The sequence below is a fragment of the Miniopterus schreibersii genome, assembly GCF_964146895.1.
Source record: "Miniopterus schreibersii genome assembly, chromosome: 10".
NCBI classification, from domain to species: Eukaryota; Metazoa; Chordata; class Mammalia; order Chiroptera; family Miniopteridae; genus Miniopterus; species Miniopterus schreibersii.
Window position 1 is genome coordinate 68,848,717 of NC_138110.1, and position 19,480 is coordinate 68,868,196.

The following is a 19,480-nucleotide window of genomic DNA, read 5'->3' on the forward strand; positions in this document are numbered from 1 at the left end:
TCAAGGAACAGAGAGAAGGGAGAGAGGGGAGAGAGTGGAAGGGGAGCAAGTGAGAAATAAGGGGACCCACGCGGAAGGTATTTCAGGCTTGGTTATGACTTGGGATGGGGAGACCTTGGAGGGGCCTGAGCAGGAAACAGCATGATCTGACTTAGGTTCCGGGAGCATGACTTCGGCTTCGACCTGAAGGAAGGACGCCTTTCCCCATCTGGAAGCAAACTGGTGTGGACAAGAGAAACCAAGAGGGCTTCCCACTGCCCTTTTATCAGCTGAGATCCCAAGTCCTATGCTTTGCTGAACAAATCACGCCCACCTGGGACAACCCTCGTCTAGGCCCGAGGTAGCTCTTCCCTTCCAGAGGCCCGAGGCAGCTCCATCCTGTTTGGGAAGAACAGATTCCATCCGCAGCAGGAGCTCCTGGGACCCCCGTGACCCCATCAGCAGCCCCTGGCCCGGGGTGGCTTTCCCAAGACGGAGCCTTCGGGTGTAGCTTTTCATTTCCATCAGGCGCCAGCCTTTCCTCCCCAAAGGTCGCCTGGAAAGGCCAGAGGGGTTACGGCAGGCACTTGGCCTTTGCCCAACAGAGTGACTATTCTTTGGGTGCTCGAGGCTTTGGGATCTTATTTCCCTTTTCTGGGTCACACTTGCTTGGTGTGAATTCATCCGAATACATCAGCTGGGTGTTTTTAGAGCTATACGTTATAACTTCATTTCTACTCTCCTGCAGAATTTCAAGCTAAGGGTTGGGGCAGGGCCCCTGCGCGTGAGACGTGGAGGCTCCCACGGCTCCTGGCCTCCCAGCTCTCCCTCAGGGCGAGCCCCTGCAGGGCCGCGTCTGCGCCGCTAGGAGAACCCTGAGTCACGGCTCGCTGTTTGTGCTTCTCCCCTAGTCCTGCGCAAGGTCCCCAAGCGCAGGAACAGCGCGCCCCGCGATCGCCGCCTTCCGCAGGGAGGGCCCCGCGCGCCCCGCGCCCCCCCTCCAGCGCTCAGCGCAGGGACGGGGGGTGGGGGTGGTCTGGGGGGTGGGGGTCAGGGAGGCCGATCCCCCCAAAAGCAAGAGGCGAGGCCTCGGGGGCGAGCCGCGCGGGCGCGTCCAGCGGGAGGCGCGGGCGGGGAGGCGGGGCGGGAGGGCTGGCGGCGCAGGGGGGAGGCGGGGATCCTGACTCACTGCGGCTCCGGGGGCGCTGCGGGCACGCGGCGCCCTCTGTGGCGGTGCCTCCCCCGCACCTCCCCCTCCGCAATCTGCGGAGGGGGGATGGGGGCGCCCGCGAGGCACCCCTGGGCCGGGGTCCTCCTGCGCGCTTTCCAAACAGCCCGCGCTCGTTTCCACGGGAGCCCTCGGGGCGCCGCGTTGTCACCGCGCGTTGATTTCCACATCTGCCCCCGGGAGACTCCTTCAGAGCAGAGCTTCCTAATCCAACCCTTGATGAATTCGGGGCCCGGGCGCTTGGCACACTGCCTGGCGCGTCATCACGACTTGGGGGATCAGTAAATAGCAGTGGGAGGCAGGGGGAGGCCCGGGGCGGGGAGCCGGGGCAGGACTCAGCCTCCGCCTCTGCGGAGTGCAGACTGTCTCTGGGCAACTAGCAGACCTAGAGCCCGGGAAGGACAGGGGCCTTGGCTCAGCTGCCCCTCACGCACTCCGGGCATCCTCTCCAGTGTGTGCTCCTAGAAGGACAACGATTGGGGGGGAGGGGGCGGCAAGGGGAAGAGGGGTGTCTCTTGCTCTTAAAAATGAGGGGGGTCATATTTGTTCTCAAAACATCAATAGCACGAGCCAACCAAGCAGGAAAGCCAGAACGAGCTGGGCTGAGCAAGTGCCCAGGGGAGCCGCGTCCAGGGGACCCCCGGAGGAAGGCGGAGAGGCCTGAGCAGACCGCTCCCCCCGTGGGCAGGCTGGCCGCCCACCCTTCCTTATCAGAACCTCGGAGTTTGCAGAGGACTTCAGACAGCATCCAGGACCCCGTTTTACAGATGAGGAAACAGGTTCCCTAGGCCCTGTCACATGCCCAAGGAAGACGGGACAGGAATCGATGTGCTGGGGACTGGATTTCCAACCCGTTACCTTGCCTCCTGCAGCCCCCTGCCTTTCCCAGGCCATTCTCCCCTCCTGGTTTCTCCAAAATGGCAGTTCTGGGAGAAGCCCCACATTGTGTTTGCTCAGAGCCTGGACCCTGGCAAAGGAAAATGTAGAATTTTGGGTGCAGAGAGCCAGGCAGCCAGCAGCCCGACACCCCACCCACCCCTGGGCTGTGAGCAGCTGCCAGCGCCTGCCTGAAAAGGAGCTTTCTGGGGCAGCTCTGTGCACCCAGAGGGGTGTCTCTTGCAGCTCCAAAAACAGATTTTGCCATCTCATGCCCACATTTGCAGTCTCAAGTTGGCTTCTTGTGATTGGCCAGAACTTTCCTCACTAGAAAGATGAGGGGAATCTGCCTCCTACAACCAGCTGGGAGAAAACACTGCAGTAGCAAAGAAGCAAATGGCTGTCCTTCCCCCTCTGATGGGTGCAGGGGAGTCAGCTGTGGGCTGAATGATGCCAGGGACCCCCAAGGCTCTCTACAGTTGACCTTGGGGAGGGGGGTATCTACCAGGGTAGTTGACCTTGTACCTTTCATTCTGTAACTGGGGGTGTCATAGTGGATTTTTTGGCTTTCTGGAGCAAACAGTTTCTCAAAATTTAATTTTAAAAGTTGTCATCAGGGCTGGCAGCTTGTGTACACAGACGGTGGTAGCTAATATACTTAGAATAGGGGACAGTTAGAGCTTCTTTTCTGCCTACCCCAATCCGCTTCCACACCCCCTGCCCCACACCGACTCCTAGCTTTCTCCAGAGTCTTCTGCCTGGGAGATCAGTCCTTTGGCATGACCCATAGCACTTCAAGGCATTCCCCAGGGTTAAGGCTTAATTCACTATTAATATCCCTAATGCAGAGACAGGAAAGTATCCCATATCCCACATGAAGAGAGCCTTCCTGTAAATTAGGGCAACACAGAGGAAAGGAGAGGTTACTTACTGATGGAATGAAAGGGTCTTGAAATCTAATTAAAACCATGCATGAAGCCAGATACCGTTCAGTAACAGAAACACATTTCCCCTTTTCTCTCAAGCCAATCTGAGCTGAGTTTTCTATGAGGAACTGCATCATAGTAGGACTGATCTGTTACATAACTAGATGTTACCTTGACATATAGAGAACAGAGTTCTGATCTGAGGGGTCACCAAACAAGTGAGCTTAGGTCTTCATGATGAATGCATCGAAAGAGAGCAAAAGGATGCTGTTCGCCCCCAAGGATGGTGGTTCTCAAAGAAGCGGAGGTACAGAAACAAAAGACAGGCATGTCCTACTTCATTATTTCCTTCAGTGAACGTCAAGAGTAACTCGGTCATAACTAAATAAGGAGAGTCTTGTTACTTTCAGTGCCTCTCTGGAGAGTAGCAAATAGATGGATTTTTTTTAAAACCAATTTGATGATCTCTACCATTTATATAATCTGTTTGTATTACTGTAATTACTGATATGCTTGGATTTCTCTCTGCCACCTTCCTTTTTGCATTCCATTTGGGAGATTTTTCTTTGTTTCTTTTCCTGTCTCTGAATTTGTCGGATCTAGAGAAATCTGAGGTTATTCTGCATCTCTCTTCTTCCAACCAGTACAAGATTTTAGAATGCACTAACCCTGACCTTCTTTCTCTCACTTACTATCATCCAATATGTTTGTTTTGGCATTTCTAGGTGTTTAAGGTGGAAGGAGACATTTCTTAGTTCAGGTCAATCTTCAATTGAAAGTCCCAGAATTGAAATTCCTAGGATTGAGCATTTGAAAATTTTGGAGAGATATGCACAAACATATTGATAGCGATTATCTCAGAAGTATGTGATTAGAGGTGTTTTATTTTTTTTCTGTTTTTGTTCTACATTTCTTCTTTTTTCCCCCTCACAATGAAAAAGAATAGAATGAAAAAAAACAGGAAGAAGGAAAGAAAGAAAAAAGAAAAGGAAAGTAACTTTTTTTGCTCTTTTGTTTTCATCTTATACTGTAGTTTTCATTTTAACAACGGGAGGGTATAATTTTAAACTTGCCAATTAAAGGTAGCTCAATCTCTGCTGCTGTTTCAGTTATCAATTCATACAAGAATGCCACGTAACAAACGATCTCAAAACCCCAGTCACACAGCAGTGAGCATTTCTTTCTCTCACAGCTGTAACTACCGATCTTGGCCTAGCTTGGTCATACCATGTATCCGTAAACAGAATAATGGTACCAAAAAATGTCCATGTCTTGATCCCTGGAACCTGTGAGTATATTACCTTACACAACAAAAGGAACTTTGCAAATGTGACTCATTTAAAGATTTGAGATGAAGAGATTATTTTTTATTATCTGGGTGAGTTCTCATAAAAGGTTGGCAGAAGGTCATACAGGAGAGAAGATGCTATGTTGCTGGCTTTGAAGGTAGAGAAAGGGCCCATAAATCAAAGAATATAGGCAGCCTCTAAAAGCTGGGAGAGGTCTAGAGTACCCAGAAGGAATGCAGCTCTGTGGACCCCTTTTAGACTTGTGGCCTCCAGATCTATAATAATAAATGTGCATTGTTTTAAGTCACTAAAATTGTGGTAATTCATTGTAGTGGCAATAAAAAACTAATACATCTGGGGATGTCTGGCTGTCAACTGATCTAAGGTGACTTCAGCTGGCATGAGTAGGGTGACTCAGCTCTCCTCCATGCAACTCTTAAGCCCCAGAATGTTTTCATGTTGATGACAGACATGGAAGTGCAAGGAAATGGAAACACACGGGCCTTTGAGACCTAGGCTTAGAATAAAGACATGTTTCTTCATTTTCATTCTGTTCACTACAGCAAGTCACGTGGCAGGCTCCAGACCCAGGAGTGAGGAAATACAGTCTACCCCAGACTCTACCTTGTTAGAGGAGTTATGAGGTCATATGACAAAGGACATGAATACAGCTTGGGCAAAGAATTAGGGTGAATGTTACAATATACCATAATGAGTTTAACACAGTCTCATTCAGGTAAATGATTAATCACTTCCAATTCCAGCTGCCTGATCAAGATCATATCTCTCCTTTCTCAATGGGTCTCACAACCTGGTCATCCCTTCTAATACGTAATGGGTATAGGTAAAAAGTTTACATTCTTACCTACATTTGGCTCTCTGCTGATTCCCAATGAACCCAAGTCCAGGTATACCTCACTTTGCCTGGTAAAACTCTAATCAATGCTGGTAGGTCCTATATAATGCACGGTCTTCCCCTACTGAAATGTCCTTCTCTTTGGCTCTTGGTGGTTATACTCCTCCTCTGGGACACGGCAATGATTTCCATTCAACCTTAACCTCAGTGGCCCACCCTGCTGCCCTCTACTACAAAACCAACACACCCTTTGCTGCAAGAGTCCCCTGATGGTGTCACAACCCAGTTTCCTCAACTATCTTACATGCCCCTGTGGCCCCTCCCTTCTGGGTCATGCAGGAAATTCTGAATTCCTTATAAAGCGTTCTCAGACTAAAGCAATTGGCATAAGCTTTCTTGCTGATTATATTATGCCACGTGCCCATTTCTATTCTGCCTTCACCTCCCTTTGTTGGCATAGGACTCTTATAATAATCTTGAAATTTTCCTAAGATCTGCTCTTAAAAGTGAGAAAAATGTTCCCGTTCTGGCATTCCTCCAAAACAATCCAGTTATTTCTCCCATTGTATAATCTCAGATGCTTTTTAGCTCTTAATAACAGAAAGCCTGACTCTAACTGATTAAACAAGAAATAACATTATTATATCACAAAATGGGAAGTTTTGTATTACAGTTGGTTGGTTGAAGACCTCAGCAATATCAGCTGGGACATGAGTTCTTTCTCTCTCTTCACTCTGAGAGCCACATTGTTGGTCTAATGTCAAAGCTGGTTTCCTGCTTGGTCAGAAGTTGGCTGTAAATACTACTGGGAGCCCGCTTTCTTCACCATCAGTGGGAGAGAGAGAGAAAAAACTTCTCTGTAACCTTGTTTTAAAAGATTTTCCCTTCAGCCTCATTGGACCAACTCAAAACAAATGAGTGGACAGAGGAACGTCATATGCTGACCAGTTAAAGCCTGGGCTTCTGAACTGATTGCCATCAAGGAGGTTGAGATTACAGTATCATCATAGGCTTCAACTAAGCCCCACCCCTGTAACTGGAGGGGGTTCAGTCTCTAGTCAGACAGACAGGGTGAGGTAAAGATGGACACCAAGCAAAACCTTCATTCTACCAATGAGGAGGGAGGCTATTATGGATGCTTGCTGTTCAACAACAGTGTCCCCTAAAGCCACATTTCAAAAGGTTTTTTATATCTACTAAAAAGAACGAATACATGTATATCTGACCACTTGTCCTTCACTTCCTTTAAAGTTATCAAAGTTTAAGAACCACTACCACTGGTAGAGAAGGTAGGAAAGCCCTCCTTAGCAAAAGAGAACAGAGTGAGCAGTGTTATGGAACTGGGAGGCAACAGGGAGCGTTCCGGGAGAAATCTGGTGGTCCATTCTGGGAGCACTTTCATGTTCTTAGCCCCATAAAATGCCTGGGGAGACAGGAGACTTCCTACAGGAGAGGGGGCATTTTCTCTAGCTGTTTGGCTGCAATAACAGCTACTACTGCCTCTAGCAATGCCCAGGCTAAGTTCCCTGCATAATAAGAGTCTGAATGAAGGACACACAGTATAGAAATCACAAGGTAAGGGAGATTAAATTTAGCCTCTGTCTACCTGGAGTGTTCCCGGAGCTAGAGCTACTTGGGAGCAAGGCCAGCAATCAGAGCTCAGGGTTTCTCCTTCAGCAAAGGGAAACATCCCAGGCCCTTCCAGTGTGCCCCATTCCATGCTCAGGGATCCATGGGGACGAGTGTCTACAGGAGCCTGGGGAGCAGACCACAAACCAGGAGGAGGTTTATAGCAACACAAATGATGCTGGAAACCCCAGGGCCTATGAAACCAGGGGTCTGAGGTAGCTCTGATGCTGTAACAGCTGTACGACTTCATCCCTGCTTGAAGAGCTTCCTCCGATATGAAATGGGATTGGCGTTAATAACCAATTGATAAGGCTAGAGTCCATCCATCAGCAGTCACTGTTCTCACTGATCCTTGATAGAAGCTTTTCCAGAGGACTTGGGCTCTATATTAGTTTCCTAGGGCTACTGTAACAGAGTACTACAACTGAGGTGGCCTAAAACAACAGAAATGTATTGTCTCACAGTTGTGGAGGCTAGAAGTCTAAAATCCAGGTGTTGGCAGGACAATGTTCTCTCTGAGACTCTGGGTAGAACTCTTCCTAGCTCCTAGATGTGGCTGTCAGTCCTCAGCATTCATGGGCTTGCAGCTGAATCATGCCAATATCTGCCCCCGTCATTACATGGCATTCTCCCTGTGTGTCTCTGTCTTCACATGGGGTTTGTCTCTTCTTAAAAAGGCACCAGTCATACTGGATTAGGGTGCACCCTAATGACCTCATCTTAACTTGATTATATCTGCAAAGATCTTATTTCTAAATAAGAACCCATTCACAGGTACCAGGGGTTTGGGCTTTTACATATCACTTAGGGGGGGACACATTCAACCTATTATTATTACTATCTCCATTTTTTGGAGGAAGAAGCTAAGACTCAGAGAAACCAAATGATTTGTGTGATGTCACAGTAGTGGATCCATTGCACTAGTGGCCCTGACTTTCATGTCCCTCTGTATCTACATCTTTTGGTAGTGCCGTTCCACACTGACTCTGGGCTTGGCCATGTTTTGCTTTGGCCAGTGGGATAGAGCAAGTGTGATATAACCAGAGGTTTAAAAAGTGCATTCACAGTAGGATTTGCCACTCTTGCATACTTCTGGAACTCTGTGACCATCATGTGAGTAAGCTGAGACTAGCCTGCTGGATGATGGGTGACCATGTGAAAAAAGACTCCCCATCCTGATGTCATCCTGATAAATCATCTTGCACCAGCCAAAGCCCTAGCTGATGACAAATGTATGAGCAAGACCCACCAAGATCAGATGAGCTCAATTCAAATGAGCAGAACCCATAGCTCACCCATAGATTCATGAGTAATCATGAATAAATGGTTGTGCTTTAAGCAAAAGAAAAGGGGGGGGGTGGTTTGTTACACAGAGAAAACTAACTGATATAGTTAAATAAATGGTAAATTGCAGAGCTGGTTGTAGTAAGGAGGTAGAAAGGGAGAGGTGGGAAAGGAAGTGTGCAACTGAATCAATTAGTTATTGCTATGCAACAAGCCACCCCAAAACTTAGTGGCATAAAACAACAACCATTTGTTATTTTTCATCAGCCTCTTGTTCCACTAGGAAGTTCTGCAACTCTGGACCAGCCTTGAATGATCTTGGCAGGGTTTACTCAGGCATCCACTATGAGCTGCCAGGTTGGCTGTCAGCTGGCTGATCTAGGGTGGCCTCAGCTGGAATGACTTGGCTCTCTGCTCCATATATATCTCACATCCCTCCAGCAGGCTAGCTCAGGCAAGTTCTCTTCATGGTGAAAAGGTCCAAAGAAAAAGCAAAATGTGAGCACACTTTTTCAAGCATCTTCTTTCAATAAGATGGCTACTGTCTCATTAATCAAACACATTCTTGATGAGGCCCAGGACCAAAGTGGAAGGTCACTCACCAAAGCTGTGGATAAAAGGAGGCATGGAAATCTGTGTCTGTTAATACAATCAGTCTTCAATAACAAGCCAATAACCACGAAGCCATACAGAGAAATGGGTTCTTAGAAGGGACAACAGCAAAATACCTGTCGTTAAGAGGAACTGGGTGTCTCAGGAAGCTCAGAAAGCAGTGTGATAACAAAGTGAAAGTGACTTCATGGATCAGTACCTGGAATAGGTATGTTGGTATAAGTCTATGGGGATCTAGTCTGCAGGTGGCCCCAGCCTGGCCCAGAACTCCTCCTACCGGTTGCCTAGCCACAACTCCCTCATATTGACTAAGCAGAAGAGAAGCTCCTAAAAAGCACAAGAACAGATCCAGTGGGAGCTAAGGTTTTCAAGGGTGTGGGTTTGGCCTGTGCATGCTTTTGGACAGAGGCAAAGTTTAGCATTTCTTGGTTTCTGAGACCTTATAATCATTACCACCTCTTAACTGTGGACATGTTGTTATTTCCATTTCTCAAATTGTAGAATAAAGATAGGTTCATTCTAAGGGGAAAAAACAGCAAACAATTCAAGAGTATATAAGATGAAAAAATTATAGTGTATCTTCTACCCCACACCCCAGAGATAATTTGGGCACTTCTTCACTCTTTCTCCTGCATACACACTTTTTGCATGTGTCCTTTGTGCATTACTAAACAGGCTGCCATAATGAGGCCAACATTCTAGGCATCATTATCTGACAGTCCAGAAAGCCAGCCGTTTCCTCTTTCTGTTCAACTCTTGTCCCATCCTTTCCTAACCAGAAAAATGCTACCCCTGGTCAATAGTCCCATTCTATATCTCTGTGAAGAATAACATTGGAAAATATAATGTAGAAATGAAACCAAAATGGTAGGTGAGAGTGAGACAAAGGGAAGAAAAAAATCAAGTAGGAAAAAAGATGATAAAATTTTTAAAAATCTGGAAAATGCTATGGTGATCCTTTGGTCCGATACTGACTCTGAGGACCTAATGGATATATATTACATCCTGAATAAATATGGGTGATGGACCTAGAAGTTAGATACATTTTGACAATGAGCAGGTAGAGTGGGGCCTCATACCTCCTACTTAATTTTTAGTCCATGCTTAGTCTTATTAATTGGGCCTTTTAAATTGCAGAAATCTCACCTCCATAAATGTCTTCTACTTTCCAAGTGTATTTGTTTCACATAGGATTTAATTTGGGTGGAGATGCATGTGATAAAAAATGCAAAATAAAAGTGACTCAAGAAAGATATACATTTATATCCCTTCTCATAAAGAGAATCTAGATTTAGATAGCCCAGGACAGGTTTGCCACTCCACAATACCAAGTACCCAAGCTCCTTTTATCTTGCTGCTCCATTATCAATATCATATGGCCTCCACCTCCTGATCCAACATGGCTATGGAAATGCCAGCCATCAACTCTGCATTCCAGCCTGTACTCTGGAGAAAGAAGTAAAGGGGGGTAGAGACTCTTTTCTTTCAGGAAACTCCATCCACCTCACACAACATGTCTTCTTACGCTGCATTGGCCAAGATGTAGTCACCTGATCACGGTTAACTGCCCAAAAAGTGGAGAAATGTAGTTTTTAGTTCCTCGGGGGAGGGGCATGTGCCAACTAAAACGAAGGTATTCTATCATTGAGAAAGAAAGAAAAGGGGATACTGAGGGGCAACTAGTAATCTCAGACATATAAAGTCATCAAAATCCTTTTTTTTCCACCTGAACGCTTCTGAGAAACAGTACATGAACACAGATGATGACTGGTCACCTTAAACTTGTTCTACACATACTACTTATCTTTTCCAGAGAAGGACAGAAGGAATGTTGTCCAAGATGACGAATGCAGAAGATTTTAAATTATCGCAGTCCACTTTGTCTCCACACTCCCGGAGGCCATCCCAACCCAAAGAAGAGTCTTGCCCTTAGAACAGTGGGAAAAGATCTTAATTTTCTGGAGAGTCGTTGACTCTGAGGCAAGGCGAAGCCCTTCTTACCTTCAGGAAGGAGTGTTACCTTCCACTGCCCTTCAAGGAGGGAGGAGGGAAGTTAGTTTTATTCCTTGGACATCGGGCCTCGCCCGTGACCAGCCTTCCCCAGGCTCTGCAAGGAGAGGGAAGCAGAAAGCCTGCACCTGAGCAGAAGCTGGGCACGCTCGCAGGTGTCTGGGGTCAGGCACAGAATGAGATGGGGAGTATAGGATGGAAAACTGAGGGTGTGCACCCTTTGCTTACTCTTTTCTTTTTTGGAAACCACTGGAGAGAGAGAAAGACATCATAGGTTTGCAGCAAGTTCTCTCTCTCAGCTTTCTGTTTCCCAGTGTATATAATGGGGACAATTAAACCAGCCTCTTAGGCTCATTATAAAATGTCATTTGGAAAAGACTTGCCCAAGTACCAGACATACACTTCCACTGAATGTATACAAGTTCCTTTCTCTTCTTCCTTTTGGAACAACGTAACCTGGCACATTTTCATAAGATACCATGATGAGAGAAGTTTGGCAAGATATCTAGAGCTGCAATATGGTAGCCACCAGCCACCGGTGGCCATTAAGCTCTTGAAATGTGTCTACCGTAATTAGAAACAGAATTTTAAATTTTATTTCATTTTAATTTTTCTAAATTTATATTTAAATGTTTAATTCAAGTATTGGAAACTGTTTAAGCTTGTTTGGAACAAATCGAGTATGTGAATCTCCTTTTTCAACTATAAATTTTATGCAACTGAAATACAGATCAGGCATTTCCTATGAAATCTACTGTTTGAATTAAGTGCGCTAAGTAGCAAATACCAGATTTCATAGACTTACTACAAAAAAAGTTAATTCAAATTATCTCAATGATTTTTACATTCATAATTTTTTTTATTGATTATATGTTAAAATGTTGTGTTGGGTGTATTGGGTGAAATAGAACACATTATAAAATTAATTTCATCTGTGTTTGGTTTTTTTTTACTTCTTTAATGTGATGACTTGGAAATTTAAAATTACTCAAATGGCTTGCATTATATTTCTATCAAACAGTGCTCAGCAGATAGTCAATCAGGTTGAGTTTTCTTACCAGACTGGCTGGCAATTTTGGCCTTGCTCAGACATTTATTAATTAATTGAGCACCAATTCTGAGGTAGAGATAATGTAGCAACTGAACAATATAAAAGCACACAAACAGACTTTGTAAATAAGACAATTACAAGTAACATCATGAGTACGAGGAAGGAAATAGAGGAACGAATAAGGAAATAACTGGCAGGATATGAGGAGGGTTTCCTTGGATGAGAGGGCGGACAGAGAAGGCCCCTCAGACAAGGAGCACCTGGGTTAAGACCTGAAGGACAAAGATGTGCTAGAAGGGCAACAGTCTGGGTGAAAAGAGCCTTTCCCCAAAACATTAAACAGTTGTGCTCAAGGTCAGGCAGTTAGTCAAGAGTCAGGCTAGGCTTATATTCTCAGATTGCTCTGTCCCCAGAGTGTATGATCTCAGCCATTTGTGAAAGATGCTGCTTTCCCTCTGGCAATAATATTGTCCTGGTCTTCTGAAGGACAAAGTTGTTGACACTGACCAACTGCCTTCCCCCTGCCCTATTATCCAGAGCCCACCTCAATATGTTACCCGCAGGTCATTTCCCAGGTAAAATCCCTAACGGAAGGATCCAGAAAGCAGTTGATACATGTAGGTGGGGGCGTATCTTGGAGGACAGCGTCCTTTCCTAATCATTTATGCATTTTTTATTTTCTATGACAGGACCAATTACAAGGATTGCAGAAACGATGGAAATGATTTCTGAGGAAAGGAGTTAAAAGGGTGTATCTTTCCAAAGCTCTGACTTGATGGGGTCATGCTAACAAGTTTGAGGGAACAGAAGTGACCTAATGGGAAAATAATGGCAATTCGGAGAGAGAGACAATGTGAATGTTGGAGCAGGGGACCCACCAGCCCTACAGTCCAAAGGGAGTTAGTTAATAGCTCTGTGGGAGCCGTCATTTCTTAAGGATTTTATAGACTGAAAATGGATGCAATCCACCACATTGGGTTACAGAATTTTACAGGCAAAACTCATGAGAGGCATTACCTTTTTCTCAGACTTGGGAAAGTCTGAGAAAAGTCTGAGTGCTTCTCAGTCTGGGAAAGTCTGAGTACTTCTCTTGAATTCCTCGGGGCTGCTGTGAAATTACAAATGTCTGATGTGGAGCTTAAATAAGCTATAGACTTAATTTTTTTTCCTGATGCTGTGGCTAAGAGCCTAGAAATCTGATTAGCATTTGCTTTCCTTCACAAAAGGAGAAAGCTAAAGAAAATCTTCATAGGTACAAAAACAGAGTTGCAGGAAGATGACCCTGGTTTTACGAGAAGAAGCCCAGATCTGAAGTGATTGGGAAGTCCAAAAGCACACTGGGATTCATGGGTTTGGAGAGAGCCCAACATAGCTGTGTCAAAGAAAATAATTCAGGTTGCAAAAACTCACTTTTGTATCATAAGAGAAGTTCTATATCTAGCTCAGATCACTCCCATGCGCTCGAGGCTCGTAGATCCAATGTCCACTGGATATCCAAACACAAGTAGAAATTAGCATATCTTGTGGTCATCCCAAGTGGAACATGGCTGAAATAGAACTTCTGGGTTCTATGGGTAGGTTTTCCCCTCTGGGGAAATTAGCAACATTTAATTACTCAAGTCATAACTTCCCCCATCCATTCTATCACCAAGTCAAGTTAATTCTACCTCCAAAATATCGTTAGCATTTCTTTACTTCTTTCTATTTCTGGATCATACCACAGGCCAAGCTGCCATCATCCCGTGTGGCAGCAACAGCCTCTGAACTGGTGGCCTGGCTTCTATTCTTATTCCTCAAACCCCAATCTGTGCTTCAGGTGACAGTTACAGGCCAGCCCAGGTCTAGGAGAGGCAACATGGAACCCAAGCTCTCAATGAAAGAGGTGTCAAAGAATTTGTGGCCAGTTTTTTAAACTGCTGCACTCACCCTTATAGAAATTGGCACCCATCATAATCACGTCATTCGGCATTCCCACCACTTCTAGTCACAGGCCTTGCCTGATATGGAAGAAAAAAAAAAAAGTCCGTATCAACTACATCTTCCGCAAGGCTGGTTTTTCCATGGTTTACCTACAAAAACACAAGCCTGTCTGTTTAGACTGAGACGATTAACTCAGACCAGCTCTATACATCTTTATCTTCAGTTCTTCAGACAGCCTTCAGCAAATTATTTAATCAGTCTGGGCCTCCGTTTCCTCATATGAATTAGGGGTCCTTGTATTGCATCATCTCTAAGTGTCTTGCAATTTAGTCAGCTTTATGAGAGTTCAGTCACTGACCATGCTCACAGGCCATGAATATACAGTTAATATTTTTTTAGTTGCATTACTCACGTAAGGACTGTTTCTATTTTAACTTTTCTTAGAGCATGATACAAGTCTCATGAGGATTTGAGCTCTCTTGCCATCCCTCCTCCCCAGCATCCCTAAATCATTCAAACCAACTTTAGACGTTATGATTATTGCTATAGCCAATTTTCTAAAAGCTACTTGCTCTTTTTTGACCTAGCCAATTTGTCCCAATTCCAGTTTTGCAAGCAAGCTCCTATCTGATTTGCCCTTTTTTAAAATTCCTGCAAAGTCTTCTTTTCTTCTAACTGTTCCATTTTTTTCCTTCAGTTGTCGCATTCAAAAGAAACTTCTTGCCTTTTGTTAGCATAAATTTATAACATAAAGCGATTTCTCTCTTTGAATTTTCTTTTGTTCCATGTTAAAAGTACAGTGTATGCTGTAGCAGAGAACCAAAGTCCTTTTACAAATCGTGGGTTCATTTAAGCTGGGATAGAAGACAAAGATTACATTTGTTTTTCAAAACTATTAAAAGTTTTTAAAATCCATTGTGATTAAATTATTTATAAGGAGAAAGAATTTATTTTGTTTATTCTCAAGCCTCAAGCCTCTTTTTCTAATTTTTGGTCCAGAAATATACATAACTATATCACATGTATGTAAATTAGTATAAAAAGTAAGTTCTTAAGAAAAGACATTTAGTAGTTTTAATCAAATTAAATCACTATCAGGTATCAACCCAGAGAGTTGAGATGGTTTTTGTTTTGTTTTTTACTTTCTTGTGTGTGTTTTTTGCTATATAACATGCACATGGAAGATTACATAAATACTGAGGATATGATTTGATAAATTTTTTTTTTTCACAAACTGAAAACATCCACATAGCTAGCCAAAGGGTTGACTTTTTTTTTTATGTTACTGAAGGATTCCCAGTGATGGGCTCTTGAGAAACACCTGTATAGTTGTCATACCTTATTAACTTTATGTAAGTATGAGGCTTTTCTTCCAACTAAATTATATATCCTACATAATTTCTACAGTAAGGCCATAGTTTATGCGTCGTTTTTTCTACCACAGAGCTAGCTAAGTACCCTGGACTGAGGACACCCTCAATAAATGAATATGAACTATATTCAGATTCATTTTATTAAACATTAATTTATGTTCTACATACTTCTATTTCCTGTTTCACCTTCTGAGGCATTTTTCTGGTCCCAACTTCATTGGCCAAATGCTGGAGTTTCTTAAGACTCTTTTTTTATCTGCACTTTCCCTCTAGTTGAGCTAGAGATTTTATAAGTTGTTCCAACTTATAAATCCATACGCTGAAGACTCAAATTATAACTTGTACTATAGTCAATTAATTGCATTGATGGTCCAAGTGACTCCTTCTCTGTATCCACACCCCTCTGCAATGTGACTTTGCAAGAGCTCCCATTATTAGGTGGAGTCTGTTTCTCTACCCACTGAACCTGGGCTGGTCTTATAATTTTCCTTGGTCAATAGAATGCTGGGGAAGTGATGGTGTACAAATTGTTAGCTTAAGGCTCTGCTTACTCTTGGAACCCTCCCTCTATCATATGAGCAAGCTCAAGGCAGCCCACTAAAGAATAAAAAGCCACACAGATTGTTATACCATCTGATAATTAACCAACCCCCAGAAGCAAAGCCACTTAGACAACTCACAGCTGAGTACTAATGCATTTGGGAAAGGTGGGAACAAACAGGACTCCCAGCTTGGCCCAAGATAATTCACCACCCTGAAGAAATATAAATAGTCATTATTATTTTAAGCTGCTGACTTTTGGTGTGATTTGTTACACAGTAATAGCTAACTGATACACTAGCTTAGACTTATATATAGACATACATTCAATTACCAACCTGACATCTCCATATGAATGTCTGTCTCATAGCCACCTTAAAAAGGAAATCTACACTAGACTGTTGATTTTCACCCCCAAGTCTAAAACTTCCCTCTCTAGTCTTTTTCTCTTAAAAAGTAGCCCACCCACCATCCATCCAGTTCTTCAAACAAAAATGTGGGAAATTTAAATCTTCTGTTTCCTTACCTCCCACATCTGATCCATCAGCAAAACCTGTTGACTCTACTTTCTAAATTTGTCTTGAAACTATTCAGTTATTTCCAGTGCCTCTAACATCACTTCTCTCAGATATTGCCTGATTTTTTTCCCCAAGGGAAGAAGTTAGTCAACCCAAGATGAAAGCAGATTGGCTGGGATCTTATTTAATCATTGGCCCAGGAGAGGCAAGGACCCTACCTGACCATCAGAGAGGCCATCTGGGCTAGTTGTTAGAACTATTTATAAAACTTCCAGCTCTACTTCTCCAGGAACACTGGGGACTCTACAGCCCCATCCCATAAAGTAAGAGAGGCCAGATAACATGATTTGCACAATTAAATATGAGCAGGAGTGCCATATGTCCCTTCCAGTGGAAGCATTTAAGTTCCTGTGCTTGACTGATTCCCCCTTCCTCCCAACTCTGACAATCATGGAAATTCATTAGTGGAAATTCATTAATGATTATAATGAAGAAAGCCCCTGCTAATCTGTACTGGACAAGTAGCCAGTAGAAGAATAAATTTTTGTTAGGTTAAGCCATTATGAACGTGAGGGTGTTTATTATTGCTGTATAATCTTGCCCATTCTGACCAATACATCATCCAAATCCAGGTCATGTGGTTCAAAATGAAAACAATGGGTTTTGAGTGTTTTGTTTCTGTGGCTAAAAATAGAAAAGCTATGTCTAGTCAGACCAAGATTTAGAGGCAAGGGATCAAATCTGACAAAGTCTATTCTAGGCTTGATTTCCTATAGGCATTAAATGCAGGAAGAAAAAAATATCTTGTCCATGTGAGCATAAATGATATGTAGAGAGGTTCATGTAAAGTCTGCTAAAGCTTGGGCCTTGTTTCCTGCCCTGTGGAAGGAAGGAAGGAAGGAAGGAAGGAAGGAAGGAAGGAAGGAAGGAAGGATAGAATAGTATATAAGATGTTTTTCCTACAAAAACCTTAACATTTTCATTCCCCTCTTTTTGATATGCTATGAGAATTTTCATTCCCCCCTTTCTGATATGCTGCTAAGAGAATTTTTTTGTCCGTTAAGAATAAATAAACCACCAAGATTAACATCCAACTTGCTGAGTCACTTGCCTTCTGCTTGAATTTTAACTATGAGGATCTGAAGGCAGCAGGGAGAGAGGGAGAGAGAAGAGACTGATTCTAGAAAGAAAAAACATTAAGTCATATAGAAAAATGAAAAATAACCTTTGAAAAATTTGGCTAAGACATCTGTTTTCTCATTCTGTAGGGGGAGTCCTGAATGCAATATTTTAATAAAAACAGTAAGGTTTGAACTGGATTTTATTGGAGAAAAGAGCAAGATCATTAGAGTGAAAGACCTAAGTTTTTCTTATTCCAGGGCTTCCACTATTAGCTGCTTGATTTTGATAAAGTCAGCTAACTTTTCTGCGTCATGGTTTCCTCATATATGAAAAGGGAAAAATAAAACATATCATGTAAGTTGGCAGGGAAGATATAACGCTATAAAAATAGGATATAGGAAAGTGCCTGACACCAAGCAGAAATCACAAAATGTCTCTCTCTTCTGTTACTCTCACACAATCACTTATTTCTACCAGAAAGTTTCTTTCTCCGTAACACTTCTTGAAGACCAGCTGTAGAGGGTCAAATTGCAGTTCTAATTCTGCCATTATTAGGAAACTCTGTTAAGTTCTTTATCTTCCTCATCATTTACTAATCACATAGTTCTGTAAGTTTATCGCCATTTTACAAAGGAAACAGAGGCTTAGAGAGAATTAAGAGTTTGCCCAAATTCATACATAGAATCTTTTGGTAGTCTATTGTCACAATAGTGCAGTAGTGCACACCTCCCCAAAACTCAGTGGGTCATAGCAGCAGCCATTTCGTATGGCTCATTAACCTGTAGGTCAACCGGGCAGTTCTGCTGATTTGAGTTGGCCTCAGCAGGGCCTACTCATGCAATTGCAGTCATCTCGGGTTTTGAGAAACTCTCTAGTCTATAGCCAAAGAGCAATAAATGAGTAGCAGGAAGTAGAGTAATCTCTTGACTCCTTTATTGAGTAAAATACTGATCATAGGCCAGCAAACTAAAATTCCCTGAACCCTAAGCCAGGAATGTCCTTTGGTCCAATGCCTTAAACCAGTGCAGGCCTGGAGAAAGGAAATGGGGAAGCCCATGATTCTGATCGAAAGGCTGCCTCCATCCCCCTGCTATCCCCGAGAGACAGCAGGGCAGAGCCTACAGAGGGCACACAGAGCCTTCCAACCCCCACCATTTCAAGAGAAGGGAAATCAAGGCGGGGAAGTCACCACAGCTGGAGATGATTGAATGGAGATGTCCTGATACTTCAGCACAACCTCTCATCAAAATATGGTCCACGAGCCATCAGCATCAGCATCACTTTGAGAGTTTGTTAGAAACACAGACTCTTAGACTTGGCCCCAGACCTTCCAAATCAGAATCTGAGAAGCACCGCTTTAGCAAGGATCATAATAGGGAAACACCTCTGGAATAGCATCTACAGGCAGACTTGTGCTCATAGGTTAGCTAATCCTCCAAGCCTGAGCTCCTTGCTGAGCCCCTGACTTCCCACCCAAGCTTTAAACACCTTCAGTTGACCAATTCGCCCCACTCTCTGGAATGAGCATTTGCTAACTTTTCTTGTTCAGCATTCATTCTCCTTCCCATTTACCTCATTCTGATTTTTGTTTGAGGCATCTCTCCTCTCCCACTCCCGCTCCAAGCATTTTGGATGCGACTTACCATGGTTCTGACGCAGGCTCGCCAATTAGAGCAGAAGAGCCAGCTAGCCACAGCGATTGGTTGTGGAAGGAGCACATGACCCAGGCCTGGCCAGCTGAAAAAAGTCAGGGATTTCCTGCTACTGGGAAAGTGGCATGTTTTTTTCTGCTATTGAGCAGAGCTGGTGGAGTCTATCTGAGACTGAAGTCAACACATAGATGACAAGAGATAAATTTTCAATGACATTGTTTGAGCACCTGAATCCAAGCTTTCTTGAAGCCAGACCGACCCCAGACTTTTAATTATGTTCCCTTTTTGCCTAAGTTATTATGATTTGGATTTCTATAATTTGCAAGCAAAATAGTCCTAAAATACAAAGTCTCCCCATGTTCCAGCCCTGCTGAACCCACACAAGTCCTGGCTCAGCTGTTAGCCAGTCTCTTTAATTCCTATTTGATTTTTTAAAATAATATCAATCTCTTTATTGATATTCTCAATAAATTGGTGATTCATCTTTCTCATGTTTTCTTTTTTTAAGTTTTTTATTGATTTGAGAGCGAGAGAGCATCAATTTATTGTTCCACTTATCTATACATTCATTCATTGTATATTCCCTGAACCCACACCTTGGCATATAGGGAAGAT

General features: G+C 43.6%; 1 long non-coding RNA gene across 2 annotated transcripts in view; it reads right to left on the bottom strand.

Annotated features, from left to right (window-relative positions):
• LOC308563265 overlaps positions 1–19,480 on the bottom strand; it is a 104,709-nt gene that overhangs the window by 75,691 nt on the left and 9,538 nt on the right. Inside the window, exon 1 of one of the 2 annotated variants that reach the window (XR_013999766.1) lies at positions 1,169–1,581. The exons of the other annotated variant lie outside the window; for it this stretch is intronic. This is a non-coding gene — a long non-coding RNA (uncharacterized lncRNA). Of the gene's footprint in view, positions 1–1,168; positions 1,582–19,480 lie in introns of those variants that run through there. 2 annotated transcript variants of the gene reach the window in all.